Below are 14942 nucleotides of genomic sequence, written 5' to 3'. Positions count from 1 at the left end.
GTACACTGGCGGGACTAACCTCTGCTCCAGTGGCTATGTAAATGACATGCACACTGGCGGGACTAACCTCTGCTCCAGTGGCATTGAAAATGTCTTGACAATCGGACAGTGGGATCAAACCCGAGCCTGCCGAGGTTGGCGGGATAAAACCCGGCTCCAACGTGATTTTTGTGAAGTTTGTGAATGGTCAGTGGGATAAGACCCAGTTCTGCCGAGATTGGCGGGATAAAACCCAGTTCCAACGTGAAAAGCGAAGTTGGCGGCACTAAATCCAGGCCCAATGTGACATTTGTGAGATTGGCGGCACGAAACTCAGGCCTAACTTGATTTTTGGAATGTTGGCGGCATAAAGTCCAGGCCCAACGTGATTTTTGAAATGTTGGCGGCACGAAACTCTGGCCCAACTTGATCTTTGGAATGTTGGCGGCACGAAATCCAGGCCCAACGTGATCTTTGATTTTTCCTTTTTTTTTTCCTTTTTCCTGCTTTTTCCCTCTTTTTCCTTTTTTTCCCGAGAGAATTTTTCCAAAATAATTTGCCCCAGTGTCGGGCCATTTTTCCCTCCTTCTTCTCTTTCTTCGGCATCGGCCTTCCACAACTCAGAAGCTTTTCGTCGACTTCAACTGTGAATACCTGCACAGGAGCTTACATGCATTTAAATTTTCATGAAAAGGGCAGCGTGATTGATTTGAAAGTCTTGCTTGACCCTTTTGATGAATTCCTCAAACAAGCTATAAAAAATTTGCCCCAGTGTGGGCTTGTTTTGCGAAATTTTGCAAATAAAAATTTTGCCCCAGTATGGGCCCATTTGAATGCAAAAATTGGTTTGAATGCCCCTCCATTTATCTGAACAAAGTAAGAAACTGAACGTCTTGCTTAAAACCACAAAGAAAATTCCATGATGAATTTCTCAAAATAATGCCAAATTACAAGAGATTTCTTCCTTACCTTAGCATCGAAGCTTTAGGTAATGGGCGTTATTTCTGATTTGGAAATGGGAGGTCAAGATTTGTCTTATTCATGTGCTCAGATGGTATGTAATCCCTTCAATACCACATCTTAGCGAAAGCAAAGAGTTTGTCACCCTTATTTCTTAAGAAAACTTAGTCAACGTATAAGCTTCATGGGTTTGCAAAATTTTGGGTAGAAATGATAGCTAAACATGTGAAATCTGGTTATACCCTTATGATCATGAGTGATCGATGAATTTTTATGAGCATAATCCTCACTTTGGATTGTCATGAAGGAATAAGTCAACGATGGACTTTATTAGCTTGTAATTTGGCTTGAAAACGATAGCTAAAGAAATAATTTTCAAAGGACATTGCACCGAAGATCGCATTTTTCAACATTGCCCTCATCTGGACTCCAAATTCTTGGACTTTGTTTGACTTTTTATCATCACCCAACAGCATCAAATCTTTTTGCATCTTTCTTATTCATTTCGCTCGTTTCTTCTTTTCTTTTCCCCCTTTTCCAGAAATACCCTTGCGGGGTTTCACATGTAGAGCAGTGTCAACCTCACACCTAATCAATTCAGAATACAGCTAAAATTTTCCGGCATCAAAAATTTTCTTGATAGGGCCATTGCAAAGAACAGAAGTCAGGGCTTTCGGCTTTTGTAGTGGGGTCAGGTGGGGTGCTTAGAAAAGTTAAGGCTTGAAAGCGGATTCCAAAAGCGGTTTGAAAAATCTGAGATCGCATTGTTGCGTCAACCCTATTTTAGGGTTAAATCAGAATTTGCCCCAATTTATGCTCAATTGAGGCTTTTCACTTTCATTTTCTTTCTTTTTTTGACTTTCCGGCTTTTTGCCATTCTTTGAAATTTTCACAAAATTTGCCCCAGTTTATTTTTGAACTGAGGTTCTCTTTTCTTCTTTTGTTTTTGTGGCTTTTCACTTTTCACTTCTTGAAATTTTCCTTTTTCAACTCAAACTTGCCCCAGTGTGGGGTTTGCGATTCTCAGGGGTTGCCAAACGAAATAATTTGTTCTGAAGGCTCAAAAGGGATAACTAGAGGTAGAATGTTTGATTGGAAAAGAAGAGGGCCTGACTTTTTATTCCGTCCCCTACAATAACTCTGAAAAGAAACTTTCATTAATGGGAAATTTCTGGCATGTATCTGAATTAACTGACTGAGGAAGACCCTTGTTCATCCATATCTGTGAAACATAGGCGGTCCGTGCGGACAAAATCTCTTCCTTTTCTTTTTTCAAAATTGGAATCCAGGTAGAATCAAATTCCCCCCAATTCGTGGTTCCCTCTTTATCCTAGCATTTTGCTTTTCCCCTTTTTGGAAAATTCTCCAATCTCCCTCCCCAATGTGGGGTGCGATCATATGTGCACTCGAAAAGAACCACCAATTTTAGCTCAAATGAGGATGCAAGGGATAAATAGTGTTTAGGTTATAGAAACGATGGCCAAAGTATCATTCTTACGCCTCATGACAACCAAGTAAAGAAATTGCTTGTTAAGAATACATTCTCTTTTGAAAATCTTCCCAATGTAGGGTAGTGATCATTAAAGCCCTTATTTGAAACGAAATTATTCTTTTAAAGGCTCAAATGGGAGAGCAAATGATAAAATGTGTATAGGTAGAGAAAAGAATGCTCAAAGTATCACTCCAAATTTTCAAAATAAACAAGAATAATGCACATTTTTGCTTTCACTTAGATGTGATTGAATCGGATTAGACACCGCGAACATTTTCAAGCAAAAGTTGCCCGAATTTGCAATTTATCAATCAATGTGACTGATTTTATTTTGGGATTAAGTGCAGGAGAAAAGGTATCTCATGGGCCTTCTGAATGACCTCTTTCAATTTTTGAGCACTCTTATTGTGTAGCTCGGATCACCAATCTGGTGTAGACATTTGTGAGTTTTCAGGCCAAAGGTTGAAAAATCTCAATTTGAGCTTATTTCTTAAAATTCACCATGAAATCTCTTAATGAGCTCAATAAAGAATGAAATGTACATGAATATACACAAAACAATAATTGTCCAAAAATTTTATTGCTGAAAAAGTTTGAAACAAAATTTCTCGTTCAATTATGATACAAATGAGAATAGAAAGTTTCTAAAGAGCTCCACATATATATCCCTTTTGTCTCCTTTTCTTTTGGCACAAAAATATATTAACAAGTCAAATATACAGAATCTTCCTTGAAAGCAATTATGAAATCTCTTAGAAGCTCTTAGCCTAGAGCTTTCAGATGGATCTTTCATGTTGCCATTGTTGGATCTGCCCAAGAATCAAATAATACTTTCTGAACTTTATCGGATCAAAAATTGTTATTCAATATAGGGAAATATTTTCACCTTATTGACACATTTTTATGAATGCAGGGGAGGGGGGAAAAAAAGAAAAATACCCAGAGTTAGTAGGCAAGACTACAAAAACAGTATGCATGTCATATGGGGGAACCCTTTTTGTGCCAAGGGTAGGCCTAACATGAAAATGCAATCCTCCAGAGCAGGCACTATACAATACCTGATGGATCCAATCAGCTTATGGAGTGAAAAATAATTTGAAAAATTTGACCCATTGGAATGAGAAGAGACGTTTGTCAAAATGAGGACCTCGTCCGAAGGGATTGAGCACTTTTGATCGATACAAGAACTTGCAAAAACGCACGGGTTTGACCTTGACAAACTTCCAATCGAAGAGATTGGAATTCGTTTTGACAACTTTTCTCAGTGAAGCACGGGTCAAAACTCCGACTGATCAAATGGCTGGATGCAATGGATGTTTTTCTCAAAATCGACTAGGTTTTCCATTTTGAAATTCGACATTGAAACCCTAATTGGTCAAATGAAATTGACAATTTATTAAAAATCGACCGGATTACCCTAAAAAGGGAAACAGGTCAAACGAATTGAATGAAATTCAATTTATCCAAAATTAATCAGATCACCCTAAAAAGGGTAAATTGATCAAATAGATTGAACGAAACTTGATTTATTCAAAATCGGCTCGGTTGCCATAAAAATGGGTAAATTGGCCAAATGAATGAAATTGAATTAGTGATTTATTCAAAAATCGGCCGAATGACCCTAAAAAGGGTAAATTGGTCACATAAATTGACGATTTATTCAAAATCGACTAGGTGACCCTAAAAAAGGGTAAGTTGGTCAAATGAATTGATGATTTATTGAATGAATTGGCAAAATGGATTGGTTGAATTGTCCGGCCATTGGTTATTTCAAAATTATTGAGGTGCATTAGTCTATGACCTTCTAAAAATCAAATTTTGGCCTCAATTTATTTATCGTCTCAATAGGAGGAATCATTTGTGAATTTCTTCAAATTAATGTCCTTCACGCAAGGGATTTTTACCAATTTTTGATAAAATGGCCAAAAAAATGATTATTAGATGCTCATATTCCAAAGATCACTCCATGAAAATGATCGGATCCCACCTTACCTTGTGCACTACCCCTTTGGATGGTACAAAATGTAAACGTGCAAGTCTCACTGGATTAAGTATCCGAGACACAAGGTGGCTTATTCCTAAACACGGGATTCCCTATGTGGCATTCCCTTTCTATGGTTTATGCATGATGTCATTTATTAAAGCAGTAAAACATGCAATTTAAAATGAAATCATGACCTAAAAGGACCTTTTATACGCCAAGGTAGGCTTAGAATGCTATGCAATTATTAATCTATGAATGCAATATCCCAAAATCTTCAAACGTGCAATAACCTATCTACGGGGGTAGGTTCTAAAAGAAGGTCACGCCAGACCTCTTATTTGCTAGGATTTGTGAATGCAATGGGGACACAAAACCAAGAAAAAGTTAGTTCAGCCAGATAAATACACATAACACATTGTAGCAATGAAATCAACACAAAGAAATAAAGCAATAAAAAGGAGAAAGGGGTTGGACCCCTCCCCTCGTGAATAGTGTCCCTAATAGGGTAAGGCCGACTCTACCCTAGGTAAACTACCATGGATGCATGAGGTATTGGTTCACTAATGCAACTAGACTCGATAGGTTTTAGGTCCCCGAGCCTTCAGACTTGGAAACCAAGGGTTATCAATCCCAAGGTCCTTTGTCGGTGGCTCGAGCGATTCCCCAGACATTGCTACGCACACATCGTGTCACGGCTACATGTCATGAGTGAATCTATCAAAACTCCTCAATCTTCAATCAAAAGCTAAAGGCTATGAACTCAAAGCTTAAAATGGAAGATCGAGTGACTCCTCGGATCATGCTACGCACACATCGTGTCGCGATCACAAGTCCAAGTGAGTCGCCTAAAATCCTAATAGGGTGGAGTGGCGTGACAAGCCACTAAAAGAAAAATAAAAGAGGGGTGAATAATTTAAAGCGTATGCACGTATGCTAGTGCTCGTTTGGAGGGGAGGGATCAAGAACCAACGCGAGGCTCTAGGGTATGTCCCCTACCCAAATGCAATGCAAAGCGCGAGATAAAGCAAGTAAATATACATCCAAACAACCAATCATACGTGAGTGAGGGAGTAGTTTGGTATGTGCGCGAGGCGAAAAGTCCTAAAATAGAAAATGCAACCCTAATATCCAAATGCAATGCATAAAAAGGGCAGAAAAGGGAAAAGAATAGCCAAATCAAATGCTTGGACCCACTTAGAAGTCCCCAGTGGAGTCGCCAACTGTCGCGCCCCACTTTTTGATTCGTGTTGTGTTGCGGTGTGAAAGTGTGTAGTGAAATGTGAACGTGTGTAAATGAAAAGTAAAAGGCCATGGGACTTGAGAATGCGACGATTTGGCCAAACAAAGTTCAAAAGGGGGTTTTTAATGAAAAATGGAGTCGCCACTTGGTATAGAGTTTAGGGTGTACCAAGTCACCCAAAAAGAAATTTTCTAAAGGAAAGATAGAAAGAAACCCCTTTTGAACGACTCCTAGTCCACGTAAACCAACGAAAAAGGTTCGGGAGTCACATTTGACGAAGGGGAAGGCAAGGATAAAAATCCAAGGCACCCCTTTGACCTAGCCAAGGCTAGTTGCGTGATTTAGCCCTACCTTTCCTAATTTTTCTACCCAAGGTATGTATCGCGTGTTGGATATGACTATATGAATGCAAAAACCTAGACCTAAGGGGACATGGGGAAAATTTCTCTTCAAAGGTTGAGTGGTGCCAATCACATTAATTGTGAAGCCCCCTAATGAGCCTTTGGAGAGGTCACACGTAATTCTAAATGACGTAAAAATGAATGGAGTGCATGTCATGTGAAAATGTAAGTTTATGTGAAGTGAGAAAAGTGGAGGTGTGCAAATGTATTCACAAGGTAAGGTGAGTAAAGAATGATAATGTGAAAATAATATAAAGTGCATGTGTGCGAGTGATATGGTATAGAGTGTGAGTATTTGAATGAAAACGTGTAAAAGTAGTGTGAAGTGAGAATGTAGAAAAAGAGAGAGAATATAAAGTAAGTGCATGTGATCGTGAATGAAAAATGCATGAATCCTATAGGAATGCATCAAGATGGGAACGGGGAGTCCTAACTTTGTGACTTAATTTTCCCTTTGATTAGAAGGAGGAACTAGCGTGCTAAGGCTATCGAGTAGCCACACTCGCTCGTTTCCCTTATCAGAAGGGGACTCTCAAGCAAATGGACCCTATAACTAGTATGAGATGCAAAACCTAAAAATGAGGGGAAAAAGGGGTTCGAGGAGCATGCCAATGATAAAACTAAGAAAAATGCATGACATGTAGTGAACATGCAAATATGCACTAACAAAAGGGGATGGCCTATTGGGTCTAGCGTTGGACTAGCCCTTTCTATGAATTCCTAATGAAATAATGAGCCACAACTAGCATTGGACTAGTGTGGTGACGTACATTCATCCATCACATTCATTCATGGCTATGGAAAGCGATTAGACATGCCAAACACCTATAAACACATAGCACATAACAATTAGCATGCTCGACTAGATGCAAGAACCTAATAAAGCAAATTAACACATAGCAACAAAAGCAAGCAATCAAGCTAATGAACCTATTACATTTGCTAACTAAAACAAAAGGGGAAGGGAAAATGGACAAAATGCTCGCCAGGCCCTATCTATTACAAGCCAAGAGGTGTACACATACCCCATAATGAATAACTTAAATAAAGCAAAAGTAAATGAAATAAATGAAAGGAATTAAAGAAAGGCAAGGAAAGCAACGTAGACATGCAATTCACACTTAGCACGTTGGATCACATAGGAGAGACAAAAAGGGATAAAAGAAGTTGTACCTCCCCCCGTTTGGAATCAAATGAAGTAAAATGGCTTCAAAACAATAAAAAGGTCAAGGCACCACTTTATTTAAGAAAAATAAAGAAAATAGGCAAACACCAGCTCACTTGGCCATAAAGCCCCTAAAGTCATGAATTAAGCGCAATTGAAGCGAAGCATGGTAGACAATTGAAACAAACAAGCAATGAAGTTGTAAAATTAAAACTACCAAGGACCAAATTGAGGAGATTATTCAATTGATTGGGTCATAGTAGGACAAGGGGAGACTTGGGGGGTCAAAGTGCAAATTTCAGAAAATATTTTCATGCAAAACATGCAGCTACGTATGACTTAAACTTCTGCAACTAAAATGCAACATGCCTTCTTCATTTCTGGTTACTATGTTTCTGCCAATGCTTCTCATTAGCCACCCAAACATCTTAAACAAAGCTTCAAACTCAACATTTATTTGTTTCTTCAAGGCCATCATCATGCACAAAAACTAATCACGCAAAACACAAAAAAAAAAAAAAAAAAACAGAGAGTGGCCATAGGGAAGGGCTCTTTGCTGCAAATTTCTGCAATTAATTTATGCAAAGCCGTGAGAAGCATTCTGCAGCAAACAAAGATGAAACTTGCTGCATCTTTCTTACCAATTCAGATTTTTATCAAAGCTTTGATTTAGATGTTTTTAAAACCCAACATCACAGCTCTAAACCAAGCCATTAACTATACCACCACCATGATCCTAACAAGCTGGAAACTCAAGAAGATGTCATACAAAATTCTGGAATAAAGCTCAAATGGTTCGGCAGCCTCAATGGTTCATGTTTAGCAAGTGTTTAAGTGTGATTCAAATATTTTGGACCATGAAACAAACAAAGCATCAGAACATCTTGCAACCATGAAGGCTGATGTGTAAATACCATCCAGGTATGAAAGAAAACAGCAAAACGGTAATGGAAAGAAAGAGGAGAAGTGCCGCAGTTTTCTGCAATTCTGATTTCCAGGGATTTGCGCAACATTTCAAGACAAAAGGCTAGCAACAAAAATCTAATCTCCCAGCTCTCATTTAGTATAACAAACTCATCCTCAAGATATCATGCCAAGGGGAAGAAAAAATCTGGGCAGAGAGGGGCTAACAGCATACAAAACATTTCTTTTGTTTCAGATTTTTTCTCTTCTGCATTAGGCATCGATCCATTTCTAACCGAACATATCATTAACTCCTGAATCAAACAAATCTAAGATCCAGCCCCCCCCTCCTTCAATCATCAAACCAAAATCTACTCTTTTATTGCAAGATTTAAATCAGCAAATCTGGAGTGATGGCCATCAGGGATAGCAGCAAAACAGAATGCAACAAAGCAACACCACTAAGAACCATGAAACCCGTCAAAAACTTCAATTCTAGCCCCTTAAAGATATTTAACCCAGCCCAGAAAATGAGTACCCCAACAGAAATGTAGCCATAAGCAAAATCACGGAAGACATGCTTCAAAAGCTTGAAAGGAACTGAATCTTAAGGAGACAACTTACAGTGCTTCTCAGTTTCTGAAGTTATCTTGAACCCGGAGTGGTGGTGGTGCTGGTGATGGTCGTCGGACAGCAGCAACAGCAAATGTGGACTGGTGGTGGGAGGTTCGCGGGAGGTGGTTATGGAGTGCACGGCAGTAGAAGGAGAGTGGCAGCAGAAATGACAGCGCCACCACTTCAGTTAATGTCGACAATGAGATCCTCTGGGGTTGCGGCTGCTCTGTGTTTCCCTTTTCCTTCCGGCCGCTACTACCGAAGCTCTCTTCTTTTTGTTCCAGTTCAAAGACCGTTCCTTTCCACCCTCAACCTTGCTGATTCTCCTCCAGCTCTCAGCCCGTAAAAGCTTTTCCTCCCTTGAACCGTGGCTCTCTTTCTTTTCTTTGGCCGAAGCCCTTCCCCTCTAATCTTTCTTTGCTCCTGTTTTCCTTTTAGATTTTTAGCCGCCCACTTCATCAGGCTTCGCTTTCAGCCTTCACCTCATTTTTCATCAACTGTCACTTGGATTCTATCTCTGACCTCCATTTCAGCCGTCCCTCATTTTTTAAAAGCTGGAGTCTTGCTACTGCAGGTGCTATTTTCTGATGGGTTTCAGCAGCAAACTTGAGTAGCGGCCCCTCTCCCTCCGAAATCTCCAAGCTTTTGCCCAGCCGTGATTCCCTCCTATGGTTTCTTTCTTGCTCTCCCCTCTTGCTCCCGTTTTCCTTTCCGTTAGCTCCTTGTATCCCCCTTGCGGCTGCCTTTTCTTTTCTTTTTATACCGGAACCTCCAACCCTTCATCCTACGGCCCCCAAAGAACCTCTCTTTTTTTTTCAGCCGTCCCTCTTCTGTTCTTTCTAAAACCTAGCTATCATCCTGGATTCATCTCCCCCCTCCAAGTGTCCTAGACACCTGGCCATTTGTAGCCAAAATTTCTCCTTTAAGGACCTCCTGCAATCATCTTTTGCAAGCTGCGGCAAAACGTAGCCTTCTGCATGTCGGTCTTCTTTTTCTTCTTTTCTTTTTTTTTTTTTTTAAATAATAATTTAATACAAAAAAAATGAAAAATGATATTTAAATAAAGAAAAACACTAATTTAAGAAACATCAAACAAAAAGAAACAAACTAGAAGTAATAAACAATCACAGTTGCAATTTTTCCATTTTTCTTTTCTTTTCTTCATTTTTTAAATAATGAAACTAAATCCAAAACAACTAAAACATATTGTTTGAACACTTCTCTTTTTTCTTTGAGAAATTCTACACTAAAATGGCTAAAATAACTAAAACTAAAAGTAAATAAAACTAATTGTGACAAATAAAAATAGAACAAATAAAAAACGAATAGTAAATAAATAAATAATAAAACACCAAAAATTTGGTGTCTACAGATAATATGAATTTTAACTTATTTGATCACTTATACCTACAATCCTTAGCCTATGATTTAAGGAACACATAAAAAGTGATTAATTTAAACTAGAATAAACCTTAGACTGTACAATGATTAGTAATAATTTATGAATTTATAATTTACAATGATTAATAATAAGTAATATTAGTTACAAACTTACAAATTACAATGATCAGTGATAAGTTATGTTAGTTACAAACTTATAATTTATTTCAAATCAAAATAAAACGTATTTACTTACATATGTTATTGTGAACTTCAATACACTAATATATTGATTTGCAATTCATATGCATTCACTTACACTGCTAACTGCTTAGTTGTCTTATCTATACTTAAAACCTTAAGATTAGTTAATAGATAATGTAAATTTTTATGTTAAATATGTAATGTAAATTTAGAGCACACTAACACTTGCAAGTCACAGATTACGCATTCAAATATTCAATAATTCAAACATGAATGATGTATCAAATTACCAATATCTAAATTCTAATTACTAATTATGTTTATTGTTTAATATTTAGTATTATACATTAATGAATTAATTATTATCTAATTCTAGTCATGTTACTCATGTATAAAATAATAAGTATTATAGTTATCTTATATTGTTATGTATTACTATATATTTGCATTATTATAGTCATATAACAATTAACAAAAACTAAAATAATATATTGTACATTATTATATATTATTATTATTATAAGTACATGATATGATGATAATACCATATACTAATTATTATTAATAGCATTTACCTATATAATATAATAAAGTATTAGTAGTATATACTAATACTAAATAGCATTTATCTATATATTATATAATTTTATATACCAATTTGGTATTCGAATGCAGTAATGCGGTACCCGATTTCAATTACCGAATTTGAATTCGAAATCGGTTATTACCAAATTCATAATCTCATTACCTATTTCATACCATATTAGAATTCGGTATGTACCGAATTGGTACCGAATTACCAAATACCCGATTTCAAATTACCGAATTGAATTTGAAATCGGTTATGAATTCGGTTCGAACCGAATTTGCTCACCCCTACCTGAGATGTCGTTGATGGACTCGAGGCCAGGCCAACAGGAAAAAAAATGAGAATTATGATAAGAAGAAAGCAGGAGAAGCGAGGCGAGAGAGATTTTTTTTTGGAGAGAACAAAATATAATAAGAGTGGGAACCCTAGACTGCAAAATAGGTCAAAATTATGATGAAAGTTGTAAAATTTGATCCAAATGTAAAATTTACTCAATTTAATTTCAATTTTTTGCATATTCTTTAAACAACTAGAGAAATATAATATCAATGGTTTTTATTTTCAAAAATAATATTATAATTATGTTTATTTAGGTATGATGGAGAGAAAATCTTCTCCAATCAATGGAGAGGAGCATAATCCTCGTTATACTTTACACCCGCATTCCACGGCTGATTTTGCTAGTACATTAATAATGAAATTAAGCTGATCACTAATTAGAGAGGTCACTTTTCCATGTAGGTAAACTGTGTGCCACGAAAAATATTTTGTGTGCAATAATGCTATGTAAGAAGTGGACAACCATCCAAGAAATCTTTTCCTGTGAAATGGACTTGTGACTCTTGAAAAATTTCTGATCACAAGTATTCTTGAATTTTCTAGTGTTTTGACAATGACAAAGCAAATTGTCCCATGGGCAAATCAAGAATTGGATTTGCATCAACATCAACACCGCATTATCACCATAATTCATTGGCGTTCAACTCGGATCATCCCAGACTTGACAAATTCATCATTCAACTTGCTAGCAAGTCCAACATTAGAATAATTATTTTATTAGAAAATATATAAAAGCAGCAATAATGTGCATATTGTAACAATTAATATGTGTGCATGCCATAATTAATTACAAAGAAAAAATGCTAATTTTCTAAAGGCGCGTAATAATGACATAATTACTACTTTCATGATCATTAATTCGCTTTTAACTCAACCTTTGAACTAAAAACTTATATATTTGAATTAAAAAACTTATATTTGAATAATTTACAATTCTATATCTTAGAAATATATGTGCATGCAAAGCTAGGCTATGATGAAGTGAAATGTTAACAATTTCTCGTATCGCGTAACATAGAAAATTATCAAATCAAAGTGTAAAATATGAATAAGTTTTAGGTGTTGAATCTACATGTTTTTTCTAGTACGAAAAGTTGCTTGTCTAGTTTCCACTCAGTATATAACGATACTAGTTTGGGGATAAGAGGAAAAATTAGGCTTTGTTTGAATGGCTAAGTTTTTAATTTGGCAAGTGAGTTTTTCGGGTGCTTGTCTAAAACTTTACTGTAGCTTACTATAGAAGTTTTTTAAAAAATTTTTGAAGTGTATAGTTTAAAAACTTTGAGAAGTTTTTTGAGGTTACTATAGCTAAAGTTTTTAAAAAACTTGTAGCAGATAAACTTGGCAAAAAGCTTGGTTGCCAAACAAGGCCATCTTTGTGATAAATTTTAAACGTGTTTTTAATCAATTTTTTTTGTCTCACATTTATCCATGTACATATAAAAGTATTATCGTTACAATTTCGTAAATAACACCTCAGAAGGCATCCACGAAAATGAAGCATAAAGTTATACTACAAATTCAAAACATAGTAAAATAAGTATGTGCATAACACAGCGTATTATCAGTTCACATACTATACGAATTTTTTTTTTTCAGAAGAACGACTAAAAGTTGCTGCTATAATATCTATACCTAAATAGTGCGAATACATTTTAAAATTTACAGAACTAAAAGTTTAGAAATATGTTTTAGCAATTATCACAAATCAATATAAGACATTAAATTGATTAACACTTTATGATCGTATTTGTTTTATATGTATAAATTTATAAAAAAAAATCATGATATACATTGTTGCTAATTGTATATAACTCAGAAGATATGCTACCATCCTTCCACAAAATTATAAGCTGTTTCAAAAGTTGAAGTATTATTCATGAAGTATAATACGCCAAAAATTCATTACTTAATTTATGGGATTAGTTGAATAGTACGAATATCATCCAGAATACTTTTAAATATGCAAAATTCAAAGATTTTTCTAAATCTTCTTAAAAACGTGCATTATATCGATATGATACGAATTTTCATTACCTAGGACTACAATAAATAAAAATTAATACTACCCGCATATGTCGTCGGTTTGGCACAACATTTGTTAAAAACGTGTCGACAACTTTCGCTTAATGCGCAAATCTGGAAATTAAAATACCCCAACTTGCCCAAACCCAAACCCGGTGGCCCCAAATTCCAGCAGTTACATTTCTCTTTTCCTTGTACTTTATGAAGCAAAATGTGGGGCGGAATCAGGAGAACTGGCGCCGTCACCATTCGCAATAAAATATTGACGGTAGACAGCACTTATGGGAATCGGATGTAAGGAAAGTACAAAAAGGGCAGGAGGTCATAATGAAATACCTGTGACCAAATCAAAACGCAAAATAAACGACCTTTATCCAACCATTCAGACTCAGATGCCAGCCACTAGTCTTTTTTTTTAGTTGGAAAACGGCAACTCGTAGATTCTCTCTACTAGTCAGACACCAACGACTATTGGCGCCTTATCACTAAAGGTGCGTTTGGCGCTTGAACAAGAAAATGGGTTTCAGTAGTCGGATCTTCATATCTGATACAATGTCATTAAACTCGGACCGAAAAGCGATTTGACTAAATTAGTGGATCACAGGTCAACTGATCGGGTCGTTTCGGACTGTTCAGAAAAACTCGCTGATATCAACATGATATCATAATTATTTTATATTTTTCAAGTTTCACACTCTGATGTGTAACTGTTTCAAATTCAAAAAGAAAGCTTAAATGTGACAAGAGAGGTCTCAAAATTGCTAAATTTAAAAAGTTAGATTTCTCATATCTAACCAAAAGAAATAAAAAGAAACTATTGTAAAGAAATCCTAAGAGAGGAGGAAAGAATTTTCACTAGAAGAATATAATAGAGAAGAAACTCTTGTTAAAACATTTTAGGAGAGACGAAACACTCATTAGGAAAACCGAAAAGAGACTTTAATTTAAACATTTATATAGGAAAAGAATACTATAGCAAAGGAGACAGGGTGTCCTTTCGAGGAGGAAGAAGTTGTTTTGCAAAAGAGGAAGAATTTTAGACAAGGTTTTATGGATGGGAATTTTTCAAACTTCGTAAATTTCCACAAATTTGAGATAAAAGAAATTGTGACATTTTTAGATGAATCTTGATGTACATCCTGAACTCTAACAGTTTGAATAGAATTCTATGGCATGTGATTTAGCTTGCAAGTGACTATATTTAAGTGAGGAAAAAGATAAATCAGACATTACACCTTTAGGATGTTGAAATTCAATGAGAGTATCATTTCTCTCTTATGAATCTAAAGAATTTACAAATTTTGTCAAGGGGTCCCTACAAAAAGATCCCACACTTTAGATTTTTAGTTGTACTAAGGCCCCTTTCAAAATTACCTATTTCTACAAAAAAAAAAAAATTACAATTTTTGTGCAATAAAGGCACTTTAGAGATGTTTTTGTGATCTATTTCGTTTCACAAATCTAAGAGTAGAATTTTTAGTATCCAAAATATTTTTAGCACACAATAGAGATTAGTGCTTTTAAATAATTTTAAGATAAATTTGACCATTCAACTATAAGAAAATTACACAAAATGTCTCTCACTTGTTGCCAAAAGAACTTTCATGTCCGTTATATTTCAAATGCTGATTTTATATCACTCACAAAAACAAATCTATTCAATTTG

Source organism: Coffea eugenioides, chromosome 9 (genome assembly GCF_003713205.1).
Source record: "Coffea eugenioides isolate CCC68of chromosome 9, Ceug_1.0, whole genome shotgun sequence".
Classification (NCBI taxonomy): Eukaryota; Viridiplantae; Streptophyta; class Magnoliopsida; order Gentianales; family Rubiaceae; genus Coffea; species Coffea eugenioides.
This window is presented reverse-complemented; position numbering follows the sequence as displayed.